Here is a 25,971-nt window from a genome sequence, read left to right on the forward strand (position 1 = left end):
TGCCCCCTTTCTTGGCTTACAAAACACACACACACACACACACACACACACACACACACACACACACACATCCTTCCATGTGTTCATTCAGTAAACATTATGGAGTGCCTGTTATGTGGACTTATTACTCATCTGTATGTGAGTCAACAATATAGATATGATCCGTACTGTCACAGACCTTATGTTCTAGATGGGTGTGATGGGGTGTGGAGTTCATGAACAATAAAAGTAGGTGAAAGAAAATATTTAGTAGTAATAAGAGCTAAATTGGAAGTAAAACAAGTTGAGAGCCCAAGGAGCTACTTTGAATTGTGTTTTCAGAAAAGGCCTCACTGTAGAGGTGACGTTTTAAGTAGGAATCTAAATAATAATAATGAGGCAATATCTGCAGGATGAGCTCTCAGAGGGAACAAAGTCCTAAGTCCCAAGAAAGATGAGGATCTGATTGGAGAGAGTCCAAGGTGCTGCGGGAGAGCCGTCAATGAACAACTGTGCATGTAGGCAGGGGTCTGTCTTATCTTTCTTTCACTCTGAAGGGCCAAGGCCCTCCTGCTTGGAGAAGCTCAGTCATCTTTCTTGCTAACACACTCTTCTCCTTTCTGTCTTATCCTACCTGGTAAACTGACCCAGGGCTTACTCCTTAGGCAGCTCATTTCCTTGAAGGCATCTGATCTGATCAGTGTCAGTTACACAATTTGAGCTTGAATTTGGAGTGGGGTGGCAGAAATCTCTCAGGATTCTAACCCAAGTCCTGGTTCCAGCCCAATTTATCACAGTTCTCTATATTAACATTTAAGTCCCAAACACTTTTAATAAGAAAGTGAAACTTTGCCCAATTGCCAGTGCCCCTTGCAGACAGCTCCCTTAAGAATGACACAAAGAGTAGTCCTGTGGTCTGAGAAAGGAGCCCAGTAGTCCTGGGTTCCCCTAACCATGCGCTGCTTGTTTTCAAGTTGGTAATAACTTTATCCCTAGTGTTATTAAATTTGTTCAGTTTTACAAGTTATCATCACTTATTTTTTTCCCTTCTTCCTATTTTATTTTGTATCAAACATTCTTTTATAAATCATCACTTATTTTTATTTTACACCAAAAACAATTTAGCCACCTCAAATCCTTTTAGGAATAAGCAGGCTGCAACATACTCACTCAATAATAGTACTTAATTTCTTACTTCTGTTTACCAAATATCTCATATTACCTATCAATAGCATTTTTGCTCCTTATGAATATCACAGTCTCATCAAGCTTAAAAAGGGACTTAAATCCCTCAGACTTCTTTATGCTTACCAGCTCAGGTACAATCACAAATTGTTTCTTCCAGGAATGTTGGTCCATCTTTTGTGTCCATCTCAACCCTATACTGGTCCTCATGCATCCTGTGGGCACAAGAGTTGATTCCTTCATGACTCAACAGTTATCTTCAGTGCTTAGCAGACAGGGGAAGAGGAAGGAACTAATTAAGAGTAACCTTCTAGGGGGAGGGTATAGCACAGTGGTAGAGTGCATGCTTCGCATGCACAAGGTCCTGGGTTCAAACCCCAGTACCTCCATTAAAATAAATAAACCTAATTACCCCCAAAATAAGTACATAAATTAAAAAAAATAACCTTCTAAAAGGTCTTTTACGTGTTCTTTCCATAACCATGTGTATTTTTAGTGATCAGTGTTTTGTTGGACAAGGTTAAAGTATTAATAGCTGTTCTGGAGATTTAAAGTGGGGGACATATTTCAATGTTGATTTGCATCCTCTTCAGGGTTCTTCCCAGTGTTTTGCTCAAAGAGTTGAGTTGCGTTGAATTGGCTTTGCATTTGCTGCATGCTTTTCCATGCAGCATGGGGGATACTAATCAAAATACAGATGTATCACAATATGCTTGCAGCTTGATCCGTTTGTCATCAGGAAAGAGGCTTGAAATGAATTTAAGTAACTCTTTTGTTTTTTGTCTGACAGATATAATTTCTGCCCTATATTTATCACCTTATCCAACCCATTACAGAAGATAATAGGAAAAATAGTAAATGTCCTGTGAACTCTCACATTCCTATCCTCAATACGGTATACTCTATTAGTATTTGTATTTTTGGAGGAAAAACCCATTTTCATTTATAATGTTGAAATCAAAATCTTTATCCATTGAGTGAACTAAAATTTAAATGATAATGTATCTCAGTGGAAACAGAACATCATTTTTATACAATATTCATGCAACAACTTCTGTAGCAGTGCCCTATGTCAGGCACTATTTTAAGTATGTTTCAATATTTACTTTATTAATCCCCATAACAGCCTTATGAAATGAATATTATCATTATCCCCATTCTGCAGACAAAGAAACTGAAGGCTAAGGAGATTAAATAACTTGCCCAAGATAGCACAACTGATAAACAGTATGTTACATAACAAGTTGTCCTTAGTAACAAAAGACGATTTCTTGAGAAACAGTAGGCCACAGTGACAATAACATGGTCATTGCAGAATGGAAAATGGTCCTCTTGGTGCTCTTTCAAAGTTCCTGTCACATGATAGGTTACATGAGGAGGTTGACTTTAGAGATGGGGAAAAAAAAGTTTAGAATGTGACATTAAGTCTGTATCAAGACAACTTTAAAAAAAGTAATAAAAAGGCATCAATTTCTTTCACTTGGAGACTAAATAATTTTTTCACCCAAGTCTAAATTTTCCCCTCGGAAAGAAAAATAAGATGAATCTCAGCAGGTCTCTGGTAAACCTGTTTGCATTGGTCCTCCCCCTGGATTCTGATTGCACTTTGCCCTACTGTTGTGTAACACCTAGCGTCCTTGGGGTCATTTTTTGACTCTGAATGTGTGCTCCACATGTAATTTACAGTAGCATGAAAAAGAAAATGGAACACCTAATTAATTCACCAATCAGCTGTCAGAGCCTGTGATCTTTTCCTAGTTCACCATCGAGTTCCCTGTGGGAGAATCAGTATTCTGAAAGTGCCGTTTCCATTATGCCGCATGTGGTGTTAGAGCAGACTACTACATTATGCTGCTTGTTCATGGAAAATATGCCATCCTCATGAGTGCCTTGATGACTTTGTTTAAAATACCTTCTGCCACCCCTGTTCTCTTGTTCTTATGAATACGGTGGCTCTGCAGAACAGCGGGTTTTCACAGTGTCATATATTAAGAGACGGGAGATCAGAATATCTCAGCTTCGTACCAGTGCATTTCCTCTCAAGTCATTCCATTTTGTCCTCAAGAAACTTTACCCTGTTTGCTTTAAAAAAAAGAGAGAGAGAGTAATTTAAAATCCATCTTCGCAGAGTTGATCATTTTTGAAGACGTTCTTGTCTCAAATATTCCAAAATGGAGATATTTTACACACAGTAGAAATATTCATGGCTACTGTCTCATGGGCTTACAAAATTACAACCAGGTAAATGCATTTTATGAGTATTTTCAGAAAAAAAAGGCACATAGCAAGGAAATAAATAATGCTTGTAGAACTATAGAATCAGTTTATTCATGATTACTATCTGCTTTCATGATTGCATGATCGCATGATCGAGTTTTTCTTTTTTGCTAAGTAACAGACTGCCTCAAAATTTACTAGGTTGACACAATGATCATTCAGTTATTTCTCACAGGTCTTTGGGTCAGTGGGCAGCCATGATGATTCTGGGATTCACTGGTTTTAGCCGAGCTTGTTCGTGCACATGAGGTCAGCTGTGGCTATGCCAGGGCTGGCTAGTCTAGGAGGGCTTCATTCAGTTATTTTCACAATTTTCTGGCTGAGGCACTAGGGTGACTGGGCCACTTATCTCTGATCACACAGTTGATTAGCTTGGACAGATTCACATAGCGGATGGCAGGGTTTCAAGACAAAGAATAGAAGCATTCAAGATTTCTCAGGCCAGCCCAGATATAGGGGCTGGGCAATTGAACTCCACCCCTTGATGAGATTAGCTATAGAGTAACAATACAAAGGGAGTGGATACAGGGAAGAGAAGAGTGAAAAAAATTGAGGCATTTTTGCAGTCTGCCACTCTTAACTATCTGGCAGAGCTTCATGGTCATCTAGACCTGACTCAGGTTTATTTTTTGCATTGTTTCTAATCAGACTGATTCCCCAAGTGATGAGAGCTCTCCTATCTTTGACAGCACAACCTAGCATCAGAGCAATAATACAAAATATCTATATCCATCCAGAATCTTTTATTTCTGATGTTGCCTCTTTGTTTTTGGCTTTATTGAACATTTAGAGATATGAAAAAATGTGGTGGTCATGGCAGCACAAGAATGTGAATGTATCACTGAACTATACACTTAAAATGGTTTAAGTGGTAAATTTTATGTGTATCTTACCACAATTAAATAAATTAAAAGCAATCAAACAGAACAAAACAAAAATCTCCATTACTAATTATCTCACAGTTTCTGTGGGTCAGGAATCAGGAGTGACTGAGTTGGGCAGTTTTGGAGTATCTATGTGGTTGTTGTCAAGCAGTGGTCATTTAAAGGATTGCCTGGGCTTCATGATCCATTTCCAAGAAGACTCACTCGCATAGTTGTTGGCTGGAGGCCTCAGTTCCTCACTGTGTGGACCTATCCATGGTGTTGCTTGGTATCTTCATGATATAGTCTACTATCGCTCCTCATAGTAAGTGATCTAAAAGCGAGTACAAGGATGAAGCCATGATGCCTTTTAGCCTTAGAAGTGACATCCTTTTATTTCTACTGCATTCTGCATATTAGAATTGAGTCTCTAAGTGTAGCCAACGCTCAAGGAGAGAGGAATTAGGCTAGGAGGAGCATCAAAGATTTGTGAATGTATCTTAAAATTATCGCAGACATTATTCAAGTTTTGCTCACTCTCCCAATAAGGTCCTTTATAGCAATAGAAAATACAGGTTCATCTGTCTTTTTTGTGGGTTTTAATCTTAATCTTCATCTTTAATGACATTGGCATTTCAGAAGAGTGGCCAGTTTTTAATGTAGATTATCTCTCAGACTGAATGTCTGATGTTTCCTCAGGATTAGACTCAGTTATGCATTTTGATAGGATTATTTCAAAGGTAATATTCTCAGCGCATCATGCAAGAAGGACCCTGATGTCAACTTTTCTCATTACTGGTGGTATTAATTTTAGTCTTTTGATTAAATTGGTGACTGCTGATTTCTCTGTCTTAGAATTACTTTTTCTTTGTGATTAATAAGATGCATTTTAAAAAACATGTTTAATTTTGTGTTTTCATGTGTTGTCTAACATTTTAGGTTGTTTTCATCATGAGGGTCAGTTAGGATATCTTTTTCACCAACTGCTATAAACCAAAACAGCGTTTCCTGTTTTAATATCTATTTGTACTGCCAGTATTAAAATAGTTTACTGCCAGTTAAAGCTTTGGCTATTGTCACTGGGCATTGTGGTTATAACTTACTTGTTAAAATTGGTATGTGCTGCTCTCTAAGTATTCATATCATATGGTTCCCCAAATTATCATAGATAACTTATGGAAAGAGTTCATAGCTCATTCCAAACTTTATCTTAATAGTAAGTCAGTAAGTTAGATCAACATTAAATGATAGCATTTTTACATAGCAATAAATGCCTATTGATAATAATAACTAATAATCATTAAATGCTTGCTATATTTCAACATTCTAGATGCATTTGCAAGTATTAACTCATTTAATCTTTTTGACATCTTATGAATTGGATGCCATTATTATTCTTGTCTTACTGACTAGAGAGTGAATAATGGTAAAGCTGTGAGTCAAATTCAGGCAGTCTATCTCCAGAGGTTGTACCCTTAATTGTACATTACTGTCATGAAGAGGATTGTGCAAACTTCTATATGAATGTAAAATTTCCAAGGCAAGGGTGCTGGAGTTAGAAGGGAACTTAAAAAGCATTCCTTTCTTCCCTAGCTGAAGAAACTGAAGCTAAGAAAAGGTCAGCTTATTTACTACCTAGGGGTAAAGTTGAAGCAAAATTTAGGTCTCCTGATGCCCAGTCAATCTTGTTCACTTTTCATCATATCATACTGTAAATGTCTAGCAAAATGAAAAGAAATATTCTACACTCAATTATTTCACCAGGGGCAGTGATATAACTCTACGATATCAGTTTCAAAACTGAATATGCAGTGTACACAATACATGAATTAAGCATGAACGGCTTTTGCTTGCTTTCTTAGAACATAAATGGGCTTTGGGGAAATGGTTTGGATGACCCATGCATTTTTGCTCAGATAATCTGGTTAGTTCAAACTTTCTTTTGTCCTAAGCAAATATATTTAATATAATTTCTCTGCTCATTTGTTTAAAAGTAATCTTTGTAAATGCAGTTTGTGAACATACTCTGGAAAAAGTCTTTTGTGGTTATCAAGTAGATAAAATATGCAATTCTAAAGATGAACCATTGTGTGCATACCCATTTAGCAAAACACACGATAGACTCTTTTGTACTGGCATGATCAACTTACAGAATGTAATTCACAGTATTTATCGACATAACCCTTTTGATTTCCATGGATCGATTGCTTTTATTTTTGTTACATTATTTTATATTACATTGATTGTTTTTAAGTGGTACTCAAGGCACCTTTATATTTGGTGGCTTCCCTATGATAGTTAGCAAAGAGTGGTGTTCAGAATGGTTATGTCATATGCTCTGATGAATCAAAAGGGGAAACAGCAATTCAGAACACAGATCAACCAGCAACAATGCCAGGCAGTGCATATTGGATGAATTTGAGAGCCACTGTAGACTGCAGCTATGGCGATAAAGATACTCTTGTATTTTACCCTCTTATTTGTATTGTGTTGAAATTCTTGTATTGATTTTTCTCCTCATTATTACATCTCCTCCTAGTAGCACATGCTTACTTCAAAGGGTAATAGAGATAAAAACACTGAGTGTAGAAGCAGAGTGGTGGTGGTGATTTATGGGTGGTGGAATTTTGTGTCCTGTGGTGGAGATGTCTAGTGCTCTCACTTGGTCAGTTTCCCTCTCCTTCTGGTTGCACTAGAGGAATGTACTTTTCTATCCCTTTACTGTTGTGTTGGGCAGTGTGGTTGGATCAATGGGATCTGAGGAGATGTGGTTGAGCGAGTCATACCTGAGCCTAAGGATGTAATTGCAAGAATTCCTTTCCTTGCCAATGTGACTGAAAAGATCTCTTGCTCTTGGATTGTTGAGCCTCCGTCAGTTTGGAAACCCGAGTGATGAGTGAAGCAGTCCCACGTGGGATTTTCACATAGGTTATATAGCATTAGTGAGAAAAAAAACTCCTGTTTAGGTGGGCCACTGAGTTTGGGCAATACTGAGTTTGTAACAATACTCTGACTAATATATGTCCAACTGAATACTTACTAAATACTTTTGAATTAATTAAACTCTACCTTAAAAACATTTAAATAATTTTGAGGTTTATTATAAATTGTAGCTAGTATAATATTTTGTTGAAATTTTATCTTTAGTTTCACTGTATCTTTATTATCAATTCAGTTAACATATTTCCCCCCAAAATTTAATATATATCCTAACCCTGATGCTTCAGTCTTCAGATTTGGTGTTTTCACTTTGAAGCTTTTGCCTCTAATTCTAATGTTTCATGGCTGTTGTCTCACAAGGATTTTGTAAGTAGAGAATTGTCAACTGAAATAAAACCACACAATATGAGAATCGTAGGTTAAGTTTTATTTAGGGCAAAAGGGGGACTATAGCCCAGAAAACAGCACCTCAGCTCTGAGGAACTGCTCCGAAGAGGCTGGGGGTGGGGAGGATCATCAGTATTATATATGATTTTAGTGATGGGGGTACTTGAAGTCAAGCACACATTTAGGCAGAGGCTCGCTGCTAGTCACGAGGAGCAGAATTCACCATGAGTGATTTTAGTGCTTTTCTAGATAAGAGGAGGTGGAAGAATTTGGACTCATAAAATTATCTCCTGAAAATATCCATCTGAAGGCCTGCTCTGCCGGTTTTCCCAGAACACAGAGTGCCTCATTCCAGATCTCCACCCTGAACTCTTTTCAAGGAATCAGCTGGAGGTCAGTGGCTGCAGCGCTCGTGATTTAATCCAAGCAGAGTTAGATGGCAAGTGCCACCGTGGTTCATTCCTTGTAGAGACAGATAACAAGTGCCAATTTTTAGTTGGCAGGATCAAATATTCCCTCCTCTCTCTCCTTTCTTCCTTTCCTCATAAATGGCTGCCTTTAATCTGCCTGAAGAGCTGTTTCTTTCCTTTTTTTTCCTGAAATTTTGGGAACATGCCTTATTAGATAAAAAGGAAGTGCCAAACTCATTGTCTAAAAAAAGCAGACACACTTGTGTTCTGTAATTCTGTTAGGTCTGTAAAAAGCGACAAGGCAAGGTTTTGGAGGAATTCTCCCCTCATCATCTAAGAATAATAGTCCATTGTCAAGGAAACAGCATCAGCCTATATGGATTGCAAATTCAGGGATCTGCTGCTTTCTCTGTAGCAGCCCGTTTCTTTATGAGTCCCAGAAACACTGTGAGCCTTAAGGTAGACTTGTGGAAATTGTCACAAAGAAACCAACCAACAAACAAAACCTTAGATAATAAAGATTTCAGCAGTGTCCACCTCCATTTGGGTAAGATTTTTGAACTTTAAGAAAATGCCAAATCAATAATTGGTGTTTTATAAGTGAAAAAAGAATCATAAATAATTGTCTATGAAAGACATTGACCTAACACATTTTAGTAAATTACTGTTAAACATCTGTGTCCTAAATAATCTGCTATCCTGGGAGAAGGACTGTGGGAGGAAAATGGTAAAATATTCAAAGATAAAGCATGTCACTATGCTTATACATTAGTAGAAAAAAAGGGCATATGCAGAAATTATTGTCGTATTAGAGGGGATATAATATCTTTGGAATGAAGATACTATATGATAATAAAGTATAAAGAGAGTTTAATCAAAATTTTTAAAATGAGGGCTAGGTAACTGTGCATGGATCAGGTAGCCTTGGAAGATTGGATTTTAATATAAATAAATAAGGAAGTTAAAAAATATAGACCAGAAAGCACCAGATGTGGTACAGGGTTGGTGAATTGTTAGAGGTTGGAGAAGTTGGAGAATTGAATGAATGTGTCTGTGTGGAAATGGATAAACCCAGAAATATAGTTTGGAAGCTTATCAGAAGCTAGTAATACATGGATTTGCTTTGAAGGCAATGGGAGAGGGGTCCATTATAAACATTAGAAAAGGAAAATGAAATAATGTTAAAAGCCTTTTAGTATTTGAAAAATTAAGTTTTAATAAATTATAATACTTAGCGTGGTCTCACTGGCCTCAAATCTCTCAAGTACAAATTTGCTTCAGGAAGTGTTGAGTAGGGCCTGATAAGTAGGCTCAAATGTTTAGAGAGCTCTGGTGAATGTAGTGGGTGACTTCCACAAAACACATTTACCAGCATCTTCTTTTCTTGATTTCATTGATGGTGAGCATGATGGAGCAGAGTAGAATCCGTAGAGTTTATCAGACTAGTTGTTTTGGGATTTGGAAGCAGGTGATCTAATGGCTACTCTTGTCCTGCTGTTTACTAATCACATAACCCTGGAGTCAGTCTCTAAATCTGTTAAACTCCCTGCCCTGCTCAGAAAGCACTTTGACAATGTACCTTATGTGAGCAAGTTAGGTCCACAGGTGACTAATCAAGATATTACGGTGAAGCTGTTAAAGAACAAATCAGAGTGGTTTTCTCTTGTACTAACCCATGATTTTCAAATACATCCCATTATTAGTGGAGCCTTTAAGATGGACTGGTAAGCCCCTTCCCTTCTTCCCTCCCAAAGCCATTTTTTGCTTTCCCCGTAAGATTAGTATTAAAAGAAAAATATAGGAACAGTGACTACCATGGGTAGGGAAAAATGTAACTCCTGTCTCCTATTTAGATATTCATAAAATATGAATGTGTGCGAGTTAGTGTGGTGTTTTTTTCTTTCTTTCTTTCTTTTTTTTTTTTTTTTTTTTGAGGTTATGCAATAGGAGTTCATTGAGTAGAACAACCAGAGAAGCAGAAATCTCAATGGAATAGAAATTTCACCAGAAAGCAGGACCTCAGAGTTGCAACAGAATTGCCTTAAGAATTTGCAAAATTATTAGAGAAAGCATTGATCTTCCTGCAGGGCTTTGGATAAGTGGCATGGAGACAACTTCATTTAAATCTCAAAGGACAGGGTGACATCATCCAGCTTGGTGATCTCAGTTAGCCTTGGGGAATATTCACAGTTACTGGAGGATGAAAGAGGAAGAAGTCAAATCCCAGTGCCATGCAACCAGAACTACATTTGAGAATTTGGAGGATTAAATCTTGGCATGGGTCCGCAAATACTGTAACTGAGCTCCCTGAATGACAGGCGGACAAGCAACCCAATTTACCCCTTTAGATTAAGAAACGAAAAACAGCCTGTGGGCTACAGAGTCTTTGAGAGAAGCTAGTCGTGTCAATTTAGAATGATTTCTGTATGTTTTTGTTTTGAGAGGTACAATACTACTATTCCCGGGTAACTGAGAGTCTCCAGTTTTCTTTCTTTTCTTTTCTTTTTTCTTTTCTTTTTTTTTTTTTTTTTGTTTCCTTATACTTTTTTTCTTATTTACCTGTTAAATTGCTCCATCAGACTTTTAAATACAACTGGCTACTTATTGGGAGCTTTTCCAATAAATTCACTTCCATCTTTTACCACTTCACCATAGCTGTTCCACTGGGCAAGGCTCAGGCTTGCTATGCACGTTGCCCAGTTGACCCAGGACCATTCTCAGAGACCCTGGTCTGTCTTCTGCCAGTTGATACAGGAGATGCTCTGCCCTTCTGCACTCTTCTTTGGTCTTCCTTGGTTTAAATTTTCTCTTTCTGTTTGTTTTACATTTTGCAGTACATCCTTCTCGTGGTTTCATTGTTTTTTCCCCCACCCTTAGTTTTCTCCTCTTTCCCATTCCCATACCAGTGATTAGTTTATGATTCCTTAGCTACTTCTTATTCTGTAGGAATTGAGGCAGAATGGGAAAAAAACTTAAAAAAAAATTTCAATCTGTTTTTATGGATTTTAGTAGTGCCATATGATTTCAGGGTTTTTGTTTGTTTGTTTGTTTTTCACCTATGTGTGTGATTTGTTTTCTTTTGTTTGGATAAAAATGTTTTTCATTATTGTTAGGAGGCAGCATAATACCATAATGGTTGGATTGGGGCAACCTGGTTTCAGGTTCTGCCACATCTTCGATGAGTTACTTATGATAAGTTAGTTAACATGTATAACCTCAGTTTTAACTCTGTAACTAGTATCTGCATCTTAGAATTGTTGTGAGGATGTAATAATATAAGAAAATTTGAAGTGGAAGCAATGTTATTGAGACATGCTAGCCATTACCGTGACTACTTCTATTGCTACTAATATTGCTGTTAACACTATTTGGAAGCTATGTTACTGCTCCTTCTCAAAGGATTCCCATTTGCTGTGTGTGTGCTTTATAGTGTAAAAATTGTATTTTCCATGCCTTAAATCTGCTACAAAAAGTGTGTGTTCTTTGCTTTGATTAATGAGACAGGCATACAAGTTGAAAAAGGCTAGAAGCATAACTTGTCCTATATCTGACAGTTTTTTTACGTTGATGTGCTATGGAGTAAGACACAAACCTGCCAATATATTGATTGCCTCAACCTTCAGAGTTGAAACTTGCAGTGGCCAAAGCTCCGAGGCTGGTTGTCTCTGGTGACAAACAGCCGTATCTCTCTAACCCTCAGTTTCTGTGTGTGCTGTGATATGACCGTTGGAGGGCATTAACCTGGTGAAATTCTGCCAACAGAAGGTGGGATTTGGTAAATTCTCTGTCTATAACCAGGGTGTATACATACACATACACACACATATTTGCTTGTATTTTTGTTCTGTATTTTTAAATTGAGGAACGATTTAAGGAGTAGATAATATTGGACTAATGGTACAAAAGATCTGGGAGATGCACTTTGTACTTCTACTGTACTTTGAGAAAGAGGGCAATTGCTTTTTTTTTAATCTGTTAAAGCATGATTGCATATGAAAATGAAAATCAAACAAATAACATTTCAGAAAATAGTTATACACTACCTGTCAGAAGAATTTAGTTGCCTGGTCCATGGGATAGTTAAGTGACTATTATTAAACTTAATGTATAAATAATAGTATGTTGTCAGGTTCTTATTAAGCTCATTGGATTTCTGGACCATATGAGGTGATTAATAAATGCTCCTTAAAGGAAATCTACCTTAGGAAATACATTGACCATTTTGTAGAGAATTGAAACAAGTGGGCAATGTGTAGGGTGTGGTTTTAAATTTTACTCATTTAAATTTTGTGTCAAACTATTAGGGAAAGAGGCCATGCTCTCTCATAAAAGATCTGGAACAACTGTAGAGGCAGAATTATAAGGGAATTTAAGGGTGAATGGATAATATATTGTGTTTTTTTAAAAGCATCATCTAGACTGAACTTATGGGATATTTCTTTGCCTTCTCATAGAAACCAGTTTTCTCATCTTTCTGTTTGAGAATTACAAACTACTGTCATCCTACAGTGACCTTCTGCAGGTATAATTTTGTGCTTTACATACGTATAATCCTGGTTACTGTACACTCCATCTTGGCTTATATTCAGGCATTTTACATCTGCATTTCCACTATTGTGAAGCATTCTGTTTAGAGTACATGTTTCTACATCTTGGTCTCATTTTATTTAAATACTCTGCTGTGGTTGATTAACCACAAGCTATAAAAGCAGTAAAAAGAAAGAGAAAGAAATAACTTCATACAGAATTACTGTCAATAGAAGGTGACACAGGCTGAAGTAATAATAAAAGTTAAATGGAGAATATATCAAGTTAATGTATGGCATAGTTCCAAACTCCATGGAAGGTTTGGTTTATTGTGATGTTGGGGAAGTAAGCATAGCCTTGAAAGGCTAGTTATTTTGGAATTCCTGAAGGGCAAAGTAACCTTTATATAAATGCAACCTACTAAGAGACTAAGATGAAATTTTAGCATGTCTGTGTAATTTTCTTTGTAATGATGTTATAACATTCCACATTCTTTACAATAAATAAGTACAAGTATAGATTCAGGAGTAAAATATGCCATTTTCTGCTATAGGAAGCTGGTAGGAAATAAAGTATGTTATAAAACAATATCCAAAGACAGGAAACAATTCTGGATTATTGACACTGATTACTTCCATCACTCATACACACACACAAAATCACCAAACATTAGAACTGTCAAATGCACCTGTTAAAACTCAAGACAGGTAGTTACAGGTAAATAAAAGAATATATGATTTTACTCTGTGGGGAATAAACATAAGAAAACTACTATCCTAATAGAGCAGCCACACCAGGTTATTATGGAAAGTGATAGGTGTTAGGACCCATCCTCTGAGATTCTGTGTGTGATAGATTGCAGGGCAACCAGCCGTTCCCACCTGTCTACGTATTACTTTTGAGTGGGATTAAAACACTGAATGTGTATGTTGTTTGCATGTTCAAGGCATCAGTAGTGCCAGCAGCAGTAGCAGCAGCACTCCACAGGCTGTCTCAGAGACGGACTTACACCTGTGCCATCTTTTCTGTTTTGGATGTTATAGTGAAGGGATGCTGGAGACAATCTAGGGAGGACCTCTCTCAGCTGAGTCACCGCATTTTGGAATTAGGACCCTTACGTTCTCAGAACCTGAAATTGTGTGTTGTCAATACATTTGGTGATGCACTCATATTTATTAAACTTGCAAAGGCCTGGTACATAAACCAGAAATACTAATTTATGAATAACAATTCTTTTCGGTGATTAAAAGGTTTAAAAACCCTGTCAAGAGCAAACTACTCTCTCCCAATAACAAGCTATATAGGAAACTAAATCTCATAGAAAGCTACTTTGATGGTGTTTAAAAACAGAATGGTTTAAATGTAACATGTCATGAGGAATGATTTCTAGTTCACAAAGGAGAACTGGACTCATCCAGCCCTCTAAATCCTCTGTATTCTCCCTTTAACAGTGCTAAATGCTTGACAAAACAGGGCTTCTCTGAATTTCTTAAATCACTTTTTATTATATCTGATCCTCTCTGTTGGCATATATGGCATTTGGATTGATTAGTATCAAAGTTTGCTAAAGACTGCTTTGCTGGTCTAGGATTCACTGTTTTCTTACACTTTCTGAATTAGCCCAGCTTTCTGAGTGCTAGAAATTTTTAATTGTGTGAATTTCAACTTGCAAAGTATTGAAGACTCCAGACTTACCAACCTCACTCACCTCAATGACAGTGCTGTATGTGTGGACCACAAGATCTTTGCTTCATTTCTCTAATCTCAAAAGCAGTTCCAGCCAATAAATATCAGAAAAAAAAAACCAGAGTTCTGGATGATATGGATGGAAGAACAGACCTTTCCATGGAGGCCTCACTTTGAGGAAAATATGTCAGTGTGGGGTCCTAGAGTGCTTCCCTGGGAGTTCATGGAGATTTTCCTGGCAAAAATTAAAGTGCTAATAGCTACCATTTATGAAGGACCTGCTATGATCCAGTCAGTATCACTAGGGAGTTTATCTACGGTTTCTAATTTGATTTTGACAACAATTGAATATGATAGATATTACTAAATTCATTTTAAAATTAATAAACTAAAGTTCAGATAAATAAAGATAAATAGTTAAAGTTATTAAAGTCCCTAAGTGAGAGATCCAATATTAAACTCAGGTCTGTCTAGCTCTAAAGCTTGACACTCTAACCCGTTTGCGGACCACCTCCAAGGGTGTTACTAATGAGGCTGGGGCTGTGGCTTCATTTGAGACTCCTGAAGTTACCTTGAGTCTGCCTTGTTTTATCCACCCCATGCCACGTTTTTACCTGAGAACTTGGTTATGGTCTGATATTAGGCACTATTTTCACTAGAGGAGGCTGCCTAGGTCTTATAAAATACTTACCATGTTTTCCTACACACCAATTATCATTTCTTATTTCGTCCTCATAGCCAATCTTCTCACATAATCTGCCTAGAGGTTTGCCATCTAATGAAGTCCTTGGTCTCTAGGATGGACTGATTGTTTATTCCTACTGACCTTGAACTATTTGATAACAATGATGTCAGAAACAGTGAAATAACTGAGGCCCTTCCCTCCTATCTGTTAGTAAGTCCAGATATTTTACTGGCAGAAAGAAACAGTTGCACAATTGGACTTTGTTTTGGTTTGGAGCTTGATTATTTTTATGTTTTGTGGGCTTGTCTATGGGATAAAGGCACCTCACATCCTTTGTCTATTCTAATTTAAATGATGAATTATGTTTACATGAGTGAGCTACTCATAATCCATAAAGGTTGATTACTTTGGGCTCACATAGATAGGAGAGGCATTGGGTTATGTCCAGTTCTCACTGCAGTGACTGTAACTCAGTCCTTTTCTCTCCTATCAACTAACCATAGCTGAAAAACACTGAATTAACACTGAATTAAAGCATAGGGTATAAACCTAGAAGCTAAATTTTGAAACTATCCCATAAGGGAATATAGGTATGTTAACTGTTGACAAGATTGGTATCCAGGGTTTTTATTAACCTAACAGATACTCACTAAACTTAGTTTAACATGTGTTATAAATGTATGCTGCTTTCATATTGGTCTCTAATTTAAAATCTTCTTAGGTTTAAACAAATGCCCATTTTTTGTAGCACACAAAAATAATTCTTACTTTTTAAAGATCAGGAAACCTTTTGAAATGCTGAATATTCCTTCTAAAGATCAATGATCTTTCATCAATTAATTCATTGAAATGTATTATTAGTAGGTATAACTTTCAGCAACTTCTGTTTGGGAAAGTACATCAGGAAAATAAAATCTTCCATGAATTCAACAATACTTCAGATGGTTTTATATTCTGCTGGTCATGCCAGCTATTTTATATACAGATGAAAGATGATAGACCATATATATACCAGATACACTTTTTCCTATACCACTATAATAAAAATTTAGAGTCACAGACCTCTTCTCATATTTCTTTGCCCCACCGCTATCTTCATTAATCATGTGTAGAGTTCTTTTATGCAGTGGGTTTTGTGATCACAGAATTATACTAGTAGATTTTGACTATGTTGTGAGAATAAAGGAGAAATCACTCCAGACCAATCCCAATTCATACATACATTAAAAGTGTGGGAGAGGGTATAGCTCAAGTGGTAGAGCACATGCCTAGCATGTACAAGGTCCTGGGTTCAGGTTCATACATACAATAAAAGTTATCTTCTTTATTCACTATGGATAACTCTGGCACAAAGGACCTTAAAAGTCATTGGAATACTTATTTCAAACTTAATTTTGTTTGTTTTTGTAGTTCTTATCTATAACAGTATTGCTATCCTTGATCCTAGAAACATGTGATCAAATCCCTCAGGGTTGAATTTAGATGACATTAAAGGCAATGGTGAACATGGCCAATAGTTGGAAAAAAAAAACATGCCCAACACAATTCTAAAAATCCAGCTCTCCCTAGAACTTTAAGAAAATATATCTAACAGGATATATGTTACTGAAATTTGGGGTTTCCTAAGGGTTCATTTTTCACTTGTTCTGAAAGGAAAACCTATTTTTCTCATTTTTCATAATGAACTTTACAGCATATTGAAGACATTCACTATGTGTTCACATGTCTGAGTAAATGTGTTTATATATTAAAATTTGTTTCAATGTAAGGAAAAAAGATCTACTCTACTTGGCTCAAGAAAACAGGAGTTATTGCAAAAACGTGAGTGGAACATATGGGAGAAAGGATTTCCTGCCAGGAATGGAGACCCCAGGGTTATCCTGGAATTGAGGGCAGCTCTCAAGATCTCTACAGCCCAGCCAGAAATCATTGATCTTTACTCTTGTGTTTTGCCATTAATATAATCCTGCTAAACATCACATTTGCTTTCTTTGGCTCCACTCCCAACTACCTTTGACTCCTTATGCAAAGTTTGCTTTCCCACATGACTTGGTCTATCCCATAATCATGGTTTTTGACTCTCCATGAAATTTCTTGCCCCAGCTCAATCTGATGGTATCTTTTATTTTCATCTCCACTAATAACCAAAAAAAATTCCATTATGTTGCCCACTTTAAATACTTGTGAAACCTGATCAGATTGTCTTTTGTGCAAGAAGCAAAGGTCAGCCACTCATTCATGTATTGAGTTATCTTGAGTTAGAGGCCCTCTGTACAATCAGCTGTGGCAATGGGAAATTGGGGCATGTGGGGATTTCTTCCCATGGTGACTATCTTGGGGCCAGTTTTCTTTAGGAGGTTTTGTGAGTGATACATACTCCATAATACCTCTAATTTAATATAATTTAAGTGCAGAGAAGGTTTCAGAACATACTTCTATAAAGCCTTTGAAATCTCTTTGAAAAATAATCATCTGAATAGGATTGCATTAAAGACAATATTTTGGTGCTTTTCTTTGCAGCTTTGTTAATTTTACCCCTATATAGTAGCTTTCTATTCTTGTCAGAATATTTTATGCTTTAACTTATATCATTTTGAAACCAAACTAAGCCTCATTCTAGCCAAGGTATATGCATTTCATGAGTCCCAGATCTTGAGAGATTCTTCCTTGCTTCAATTTCCACATTCCTACTCCTTATCTTCTGCACTTCCTTTCAAAATACCGTATTTAAAAATGTTATTTTCCCTCTACACCTGCTTATACTCTGCACTTTCCCACTCTATTTCTTTAATTTCACTGTATCCTCTAAGTTAAGTTAGCTTCCCCTACACCCATCGTGATGGTACTTTCATCATCCCAAAAAAAAAAAAAAAAAAAATCAAATGCCAGTTTTTTCCTGGACAACTTCCCAAACTCACAATGAGACTAGAATTCTACTTCCTTTGTGTTTCTTTACCAGTGCACTGTCCCAGTTTTGATCACTACATTTTAAATTTTATTTCGGTTGCTCTAACAGAAAAAGAAATGGTTACAGATGACAGACAATCCAACAGGTGTAGAATAACACCAGCAAAATTTTTCACTGGCTTTACATCTGAAAAGTTCAGGGGTGGATTAATCCAGGTTTTCAAAGATGGCATCCAGAAACTATTTCTTAGCATCTATCTTATTTCGGTTTTCCAGTGCTGGCTTCCTTCTGAGGCACACTCTTCCCTCTGGCTGACCCCTTAGCACCTCTAGGCTTATAGCCTCACATTTTAATTTCTCTCCTCTAATAGTTTCAACCCAAATCGCAGAACTAATCTCTCTCCTTAGCTTGTCTTGTTTCACATATCAAAAATCTATTACTGGGGCAAAAAGATAGAATGCAGTGATTTACTATACACAGGGTACCAGTTTGTCCCCTTAGTGAAGAAGAAGAAGGGATCAATTGCACCTATACTGCTTTGACTGAGAGTGTGTAAGGGGTGGTTCCAAAGGGAAAATCAAGATTTTGTTACTAGAAGAAGAGAGTGAGGTAGAAAAAAGCATATTTGTCAATAAATATAGCAGGGATTATGCTGTATGTTTCAAGCTCTTCATTGCATCTATCAAGCAACCTTGAATAAATTTAAATGCTCATGATATAGATATAAAATATGGTCAGTTAAACAAAGTAATTTCATAGTAGACTTAGATTTTGGTGGTGTTATTTGTGCATTTGTTTTTATTAAGAGAAGGAGCCCTACAGTCGCCACTGCCCCTGTGGCTTAATTGTACCTCCCTCTTGCTCTTGTCCAGAGTCCTTGGTCTCTCATCAAACCATGCTCTCAGAAAGGGTAGGAAAATTAATCACACAGAAGCGTGATAGAACAATAACAGCTTAAAATACTTCCTCTGTTTGGAGGGTGTGACTTTTACAAAAATAAATCAATCAAAATTTTGAGGTTAAAAAAATTCAACCATTTACTTATTCCAGAAGTAGTCACTGAGCACCCAATGTGTTCCTGGCTTGGGGATATCTGTTTACCCGGCACTGAACTCAAGAGAAATTACATTCCAAGGTGGTATAGTAGGCTAAGCCAAGAAGAGAAAAGCGTATACTCAGCTTATTGTTGGAAGGAGTCTTACTGTGTTCCAAGTCTCAGTCCAGTTTGTGCAGAAGAGGGAATGAGGTGGGGCCGTTATTCACATCCAAGTCTTTTCAGATGGATAGCTTTCTTTTTTAGAAATGCGCATGGTACAGGAGAGACATATAGATTCTGTAACTGCAATTTGAAATCTGCTGCCTAAAATCACCTCATATTTCAAATCATTCGTGTCTTTTTTATGCAAAATTTCTTCTAGAACATGGGGATTTATCAATTTTTGTGTGTGTATATAGAGATTTATGCAGCAAACCACGTCTGTCTGGGGCTCCACTACACTTGCATCTCAGCTTCACCTTTCTTGCCTAGAAATAGTATTCTCTTGAATAAAGGCAGCTCCTTTTGTCCTTTGTGAAGCCCCTTTTTTCCGGCTCATGCCATAAGCATCTTTTACTCATCTTCAGGTTTGGAGGGAGATTGAGCAGGTAGAATCCAGGAACCCTGTCTCCCACACCACACACCAATAGTTACAGTTTCGCTGCACACAAGATGTGTGCGTCTGTGTGGCGACTGAGTCACAGCCTTTCCTTTCCACCCTTATATTTCACTGCTGTCTCCCACCCAACGTATCCCATTCTCTCCCTGCTGTAAATTCTTAACACTTCCTTGAATTTGCTACGTGATTAAATAAGTCAGTGCATTTGATGTGCTTTGCTCCTGAGTCCTCTTGTCTGCTTGATTAGTTCTCATTCATCCTTTAAGGCACCACTCACAGATCGCTCTTTCTGTGACACCTTCTTCCTGTCTCTAAATTTAGCCACTTCCTTTAGTCTCTCCTCTCTCACTGCATGTCAACCAACGTTTGCCGCTCTGTGCTCTGATTGCCCTCCATGCCTGTTTAATGAACTTGGGATTCCTAGGAGTTCATGGATTCTGTCTTATGATCTCATCATCTCATCATCTTCAACAATTAGAAAAATAACTGACACATAGGAGTTGTTCAACACTTTTTTGGAATGGATAAACTCCTGGGATCAAAAGGTTTTATTTCATGAGGGTCTTTCAGTTTATGTTAGTAGCTGCCTAGAGAAATGTCTCAAAGAGGATCCTGAAACTGAGTCTGAATGAAGCCCCACATCCTGTTGTCACTGACTGGTAAGATCTGCTCTGACTGCAAGGTGGGGTTTGGGGAGATGGCAACATATATACTTCTCTTTGCCATCCTTACCTAAAGACTACTAAAAAAAAATGTATCTGTTTTATTCCTTCATATTCAAGTTTCAAGCACTTCCTCCAAGAATATTTTCATTATTTTTCAAGAAAAAGATAGATTTCCTTCCCATGTATTTTCTTATCACCCTTTATTTCCCATAAATATATAGCAGTTGTCAGTGTCTTGTGATTTTATATACTTACATAAAATTGTATATAAACATATATACACATATATACACACACACACACACACACACACACACACACATACATACATACAAACACGTATTTTCTTCTAGCTATGATGTTATGGTGTTCTGGAAGGCTGTATTTAGCACACCAATGTATCTCTATGTCCTAGAACAATTCCAGGCATATTGTGGTGGGTGGTAGTTACTCAATAAGTGTTTACTCAGTTTAGAATCAGCTTAAATTAAGGGAAAGAAAGGCATTAAAACCTCGTGATGGAAAGAGGAGTCCTAGAGGGGCTAGTATGTTTATAGCTGTAAGGGGAACAGTAGATGCAGAAATCATGAATTAGGAATAAGTAAAAAAAATTGCATTGAGTGTATAAAGATTCTTTCTGTAGTTTTACTTGGATCTCAGTTTTCTTGCTAGTAAAATGACAATGCTGATTTTATAATTTCTGAGATAATTCCTGGTGTCTCTGTTACTACCCCAATACAAAAAAAGAAAAAAAACTTTATATCTCAATAGTTCTGTATTTTTAGTCTTATTGTTTAATCCATCAAAATAAATATGTGTACTCCATAGCAAAAGCAAAAGGAAAAAAAAGGCACACAGTAGGTGTTGAATAAATTGTAATTGTTGGTGTCTTCATCTCCCATTTGTTGTTCAATAGCATTACTCTGACAGCCTGCTTCAACTGGTAATGAATTGAAATAGTCAGAAAATGAGAATGCTGAAAGAATTTCTTTCTAAGCTCTTTCTTAAGGATCCTGTTTCTCGTATAGAGGAACTTCCTTTACAGCAGATTGAAAGAGTTTTAAACTGATTTTGTTATAGCCATTATGTAAAATGTAAGTACATCTGTTCTGAATGTAAAATGACTACGTCTTTTTTGTGTTTTTCTAAATGTTTTCCACAATTTAAAATGTTGTGATTAGTATTAATTGATTAAAGTAGTATTAATTAAGATAAAATTAAAGTATTCTTTATATGTGTGTGTGTGTGTGTGTGTGTGTTTCTATACAATCAACTGAGGTTGAATAAGTTTTCTTGGAGTTTAAGATGCACTGCCAAGGCAGTAACTAAGAAATACGCCTAGTGTTGGCAGGACATACTGAAAGTGATCACCAGCAAGAAAGCAAGGAATAAAATAGTTATGTGATGATAAGATAACAAACACTCTTGAATGTGCATGCACACACACACACACACACACACATACACATTTGCATGATTGAAGAACAGAAATGTGGTATGCCATTTGTTTGGAGGAGCGCCAGTATCCATGTCTCGGTCTTTACCAGATATTTGTTTAAATTTCTTAATTGCATCAATAGAAATCATGATTTAATGGCTTCAAGTGGCTTACAAACTATGTCACTGAGAGATTATGAGGTCTTTGGTGTACCATTTGCAACCTGGGGCTGTGAATTCCTGTTTATTGTGCTTCTTTCTTTCTACCTTCTTATCTGGATTTTCCAGACACCAGGGGTGAATTGTGCCCTGTCTGTTACTCAGAAAGTGTACAAAAATTGTGGAATAGTGGCTGTTAATATATTCTATCATACAAGCATGCATTATTCATTCGTCCATGCATCTCTTTATTAAGTGCAACAGTGTTCTGAACTAATGGCAGACACTGACAAGAAATTAGAGGGCAGAAGAAAGGGAGAGGCTAGAGGATTTGCCCCTCAACCTTTCCCTCTCCTGAGGTGGCATCTCAGAATGACTGTATTTCTTGGTCACAAAGAAAATGAAGTAAAGGAGTGAGTAAATCCTGTGCCATTTTTGAAAACACAATTTGGTATAATTTCATATTTTTCTCCCTTACCAAAACATCCTATAAAATGGTGATACACTTTTAAGAATGGTGATGTGCATTGATAATTAGCTCTTCACCGCCTGAATCTTGATATAACTCCCAGAAATACTCAAGAGAAAGAAGGAGGAAAAGCCAGCTTGACAGACCATTGCCACAAAACTGCCAAATTTGATAAGGCTCCAAAGTGCTTGCCAATTCCAGTGTCTCCCTCTTTCCTGACAACAGAGTTGGATCAGAAGCTAAGGCCTAGAATGCAATACGTGCATAATTGCATCTTTGAGACGTGAGTGAGATTTGAGCCAGTACACTCCAGGAGGTGCGTTGGCAGTTTCACGGAGCAGGATGGACCCTGGAATTTTGAAGCTAACAGTGAAGAGCTCTAAGGTCATGGAAGTGCCCTACCCGTTTTTAGGAAGTTACATTGCTTTTCCTTTCCAGCTCTGCAGTCTGGCCGTGAGCCTAGCCTTTGTGAATCACTTTGCCCTTGCCACTCTTGAGAGAGTAGTCAGAGCACTCTCGTGAAGGAGAAAAGTAAGCAGTGTTCTTAAGATGCTGCCAAAGGAATAAAGCTAGCAAAAAAGAACTCTCCCCTGGGATATGCAGTAAGCAGTTCAAATAATATACTTGACCACAGGGAATGAAAAGAATCAGTATTCTGTCCCCTGTCACAACCGAATCCTGCTTTCAAAACCTACTATTTCTTATAGACCGAAAGGTGAGGGAGGAAGAACATTATGGGTTTTGATTTCTTTCTTTCAGCACAGTCTCTTTCCTTCAGTTAAATTTAACATTGATTCTTGAAGGATCGGTAATGCATATTTTTAACTTTTTACTTTAAAATAATTATAGATTGACAGATTGTCACAAAATAATAGAGTGTTCCCTAGTACACTTCACCCAATTTTTCCTCAATGGCAACATCTTTTCTAACTGTAATGTAATATCAAAACCAATAATGCATTCTAAAGTGGTGGATATTTTATATATTTTATATGTCATGTATACTTTACATAGTACATATTATATATATTTTTTCCTTTTATGTGCTTCAGAATCTTATAAGTAGAGGCTGTTTGGTTCTGAAAATTACTAAAGGTGGTCTGTACACTCTCTGTCTTTGTAGCTCTACACATGATATTTTAAGGTGCATTTTTGGTGATCACAGCCATTTGATTAACTAATGTCTTTCAGATATCTTTGCAAGCTTCATTGGCATAACTTGCCATTGTTTACTGGTTCAGGGTTAGTTTTGAATGCATTAGAAGCCTCCCCATATATATGAAACTAGAACAGAAAAATGTGGGTGGACAGTTTGATAGGTATTGTGTTTAGTGGGCTTTTTCTGGTTCAGGAGCTTTTGTTGTACCACGTCTGTCATTTCCACGATATAGCAAATGTAGGGCGTTGCATACAGAACGCTCCAAAAAGTCGACAGTGACAAACAATTGAAATTATTCTCAGTTTGATCAATTTGTTGAGTGTATCTACCAAGTTAGGACTGATCACTAGGACTAATTAGAAGGATTAATAATAAAAAAAATGAGATGAACCAATCAAAATAGAGTTAATTCTTAAAGAAAAATTTTCCACTACTCTAACTTAATAATTTTTATTTTGTTTTGTTCTGTTTATTAAAGTATAGTTGGTTTACAATGTTGTGTTACTACTTATACTATTTTATTGCAATCAGACAATGTAGCTAATAGAGCTTCTTCTTGGAATTTATTTAGGTTTTTTCACTGTGGTCTATTTGGCAAAAGATTTTCAGACATTTCAGGTGGTGTAACATAGAGCTGAAAAGTAAGCCATCTGGGTTGAAGCCCAGTCAGTCCCCCACTAACCAGTGAACTTGGGACAGTTGTTTATGTTCTTGTATGTAATGTAAGCATACGAATAGTATTGTTGTGGGTTTTAAATCACTAATACACGTGAAGCACTAAGAACAGTGTCTGGCACATAATACATATTCAATAGATTAGGAAAGAATAGAGTTAAAACATACAGTATAAATCTGAAAAACCTGTGGTCACTAGTGCGTTCATTTGAATACCAAACTCTTAGAAAGCTTTCTAAGCTAGTAGACAATGTCTTGCAGCATCCTGTCTCTGAACATTTGTTCACACCGTTCTCTCCACCTGATCTAATTTCTCTCACGTTTTCCATTTACTACGTTCACTGTGAGTCTCATTTCAGATGCAATTCTGAAGAGCATCCAAATTCACCAACAGGAAGCTTCTTATATTTTTATTTCTTTTTTTGAGCCTATAGGTATAGTTTTCTCACATTAAAAAAAAGCTATATGTATATATATATGTAGTTAGCTTTATATTGCACCCTACTGTTCCCATCTGCCAAACTGGAAGCATCCTGGAGACACAACCTTTACTGTATTTACTTTGATGTTCAAAACCAACCAACTGCATTTTTTAGATTTGGGTTCTGTGCTGGATGAATGTCACTGGATTTAACTTCTCATTTTTTATTAGCTTATTTGGCTATCAATAAGTGACATAAAAAGGACTAAATGCAAACTCTAACATGGAGCAAACCGTGTGTACCACCGAGAGAACTTACCTTCCTTCTCTTGAAAGTAGGAGAATCTTTATGCAAAGATTACATTTTTGGTGAAAAGAAGAGGGAACAGGAAAGGAATCTGTTTGCCTGTTCTTCTCCAGTGATGTAAGCAAACTTATCAAAGAATATAGTCAGGTACCTTGGCACCGTTTATCATTCACTCTCTGCAGTCAAGAAACTGTCAAGCAGATCCCATCGATTTTCAAGGTGGCTGCAGAATTGATTGGGGTTTGAGCAACTGCTGAAACCACCCTCCTGCTCCCATGTTAGCTTGGCTGTCAGTTCTCTGATATCATCAGGCAATCCATACTCTCACCCTGAATGAGCACACACTGGCCCCTTATGGTCTCATAGTACTTTAGTTTGTAAGTTTAGCTTAAAGGTTTTTTGGTGACAGTAAGATAGAGTGGATGTAAACCATTTGTATAATGCTTGCCACATAGTAAATGTTCTATAGATACTACTCGTTGTCTAAAATAAGGTAATGGATCTATTTCTCTATGAGTGGTAAGTCTTTTGGGGCTCTGGAGATCTGCAGAGATTGATCCAAAAACCTGATGAGCCAGTTAAGGATCTACACACACTAGCACCTTTTCAAGAGGCATTAGCTGATGCCACGCTTTCAGCTATTAGTGTAAAATCACCACATTACTACTGCTTCATCATTGCTGAGAAAGCTAATTGCAGGCACTAATTTTATTGAGACAAACTTCATTGTGCAGAAATAAAATACTGAGCTGAGTTTATAAGGCAGAAATCAGAAGACAGGGTGCCAAGGGGATAAGGTAGATAACATTAAGCCCTGGTGCATTCATTTGTCTTCCCTCTGCCATTAAACGCCAGTCATGCTTCAAATGAATGTGTGTTTTGCACCCCTATCCCCAAAAAAACTCACCCTCGGAGGATCAGCTACACTACAGGACAGGGAATAAGAATTTGCGAAGTATAAGGTAGTGAGAAACCATCTCTTTAAATCAGCACACTTGAGTGCAGTGCACTGAAATGCACAGTGCCAATGTTTTTTTCTCTACAAGTAGCCTTTTTTTTTTTTTACCATTACGTGAATTTATTGCTTGTAAACTATGCCACAGCCTCAGAAACTGAACTCTCATATTTATCCATAGAAGAACATGGTGATAATCTCAACCCTGTCTTCAAAGATATA

The 25,971-nt window shown here is 37.0% G+C and overlaps 1 protein-coding gene and 1 non-coding gene across 4 annotated transcripts in view; both read left to right on the top strand.

Annotated features, from left to right (window-relative positions):
* LINGO2 (leucine rich repeat and Ig domain containing 2) overlaps positions 1-25,971 on the top strand; it is a 1,051,774-nt gene that overhangs the window by 460,034 nt on the left and 565,769 nt on the right. The gene's annotated exons all lie outside the window — the stretch shown is intronic.
* On the top strand, positions 1,481-1,553 carry TRNAA-CGC (transfer RNA alanine (anticodon CGC)). The gene has a single exon. It is a non-coding gene; the product is annotated as a tRNA-Ala (tRNA).

This window comes from Camelus bactrianus, chromosome 4, assembly GCF_048773025.1.
Source record: "Camelus bactrianus isolate YW-2024 breed Bactrian camel chromosome 4, ASM4877302v1, whole genome shotgun sequence".
Lineage (NCBI taxonomy): Eukaryota > Metazoa > Chordata > Mammalia > Artiodactyla > Camelidae > Camelus > Camelus bactrianus.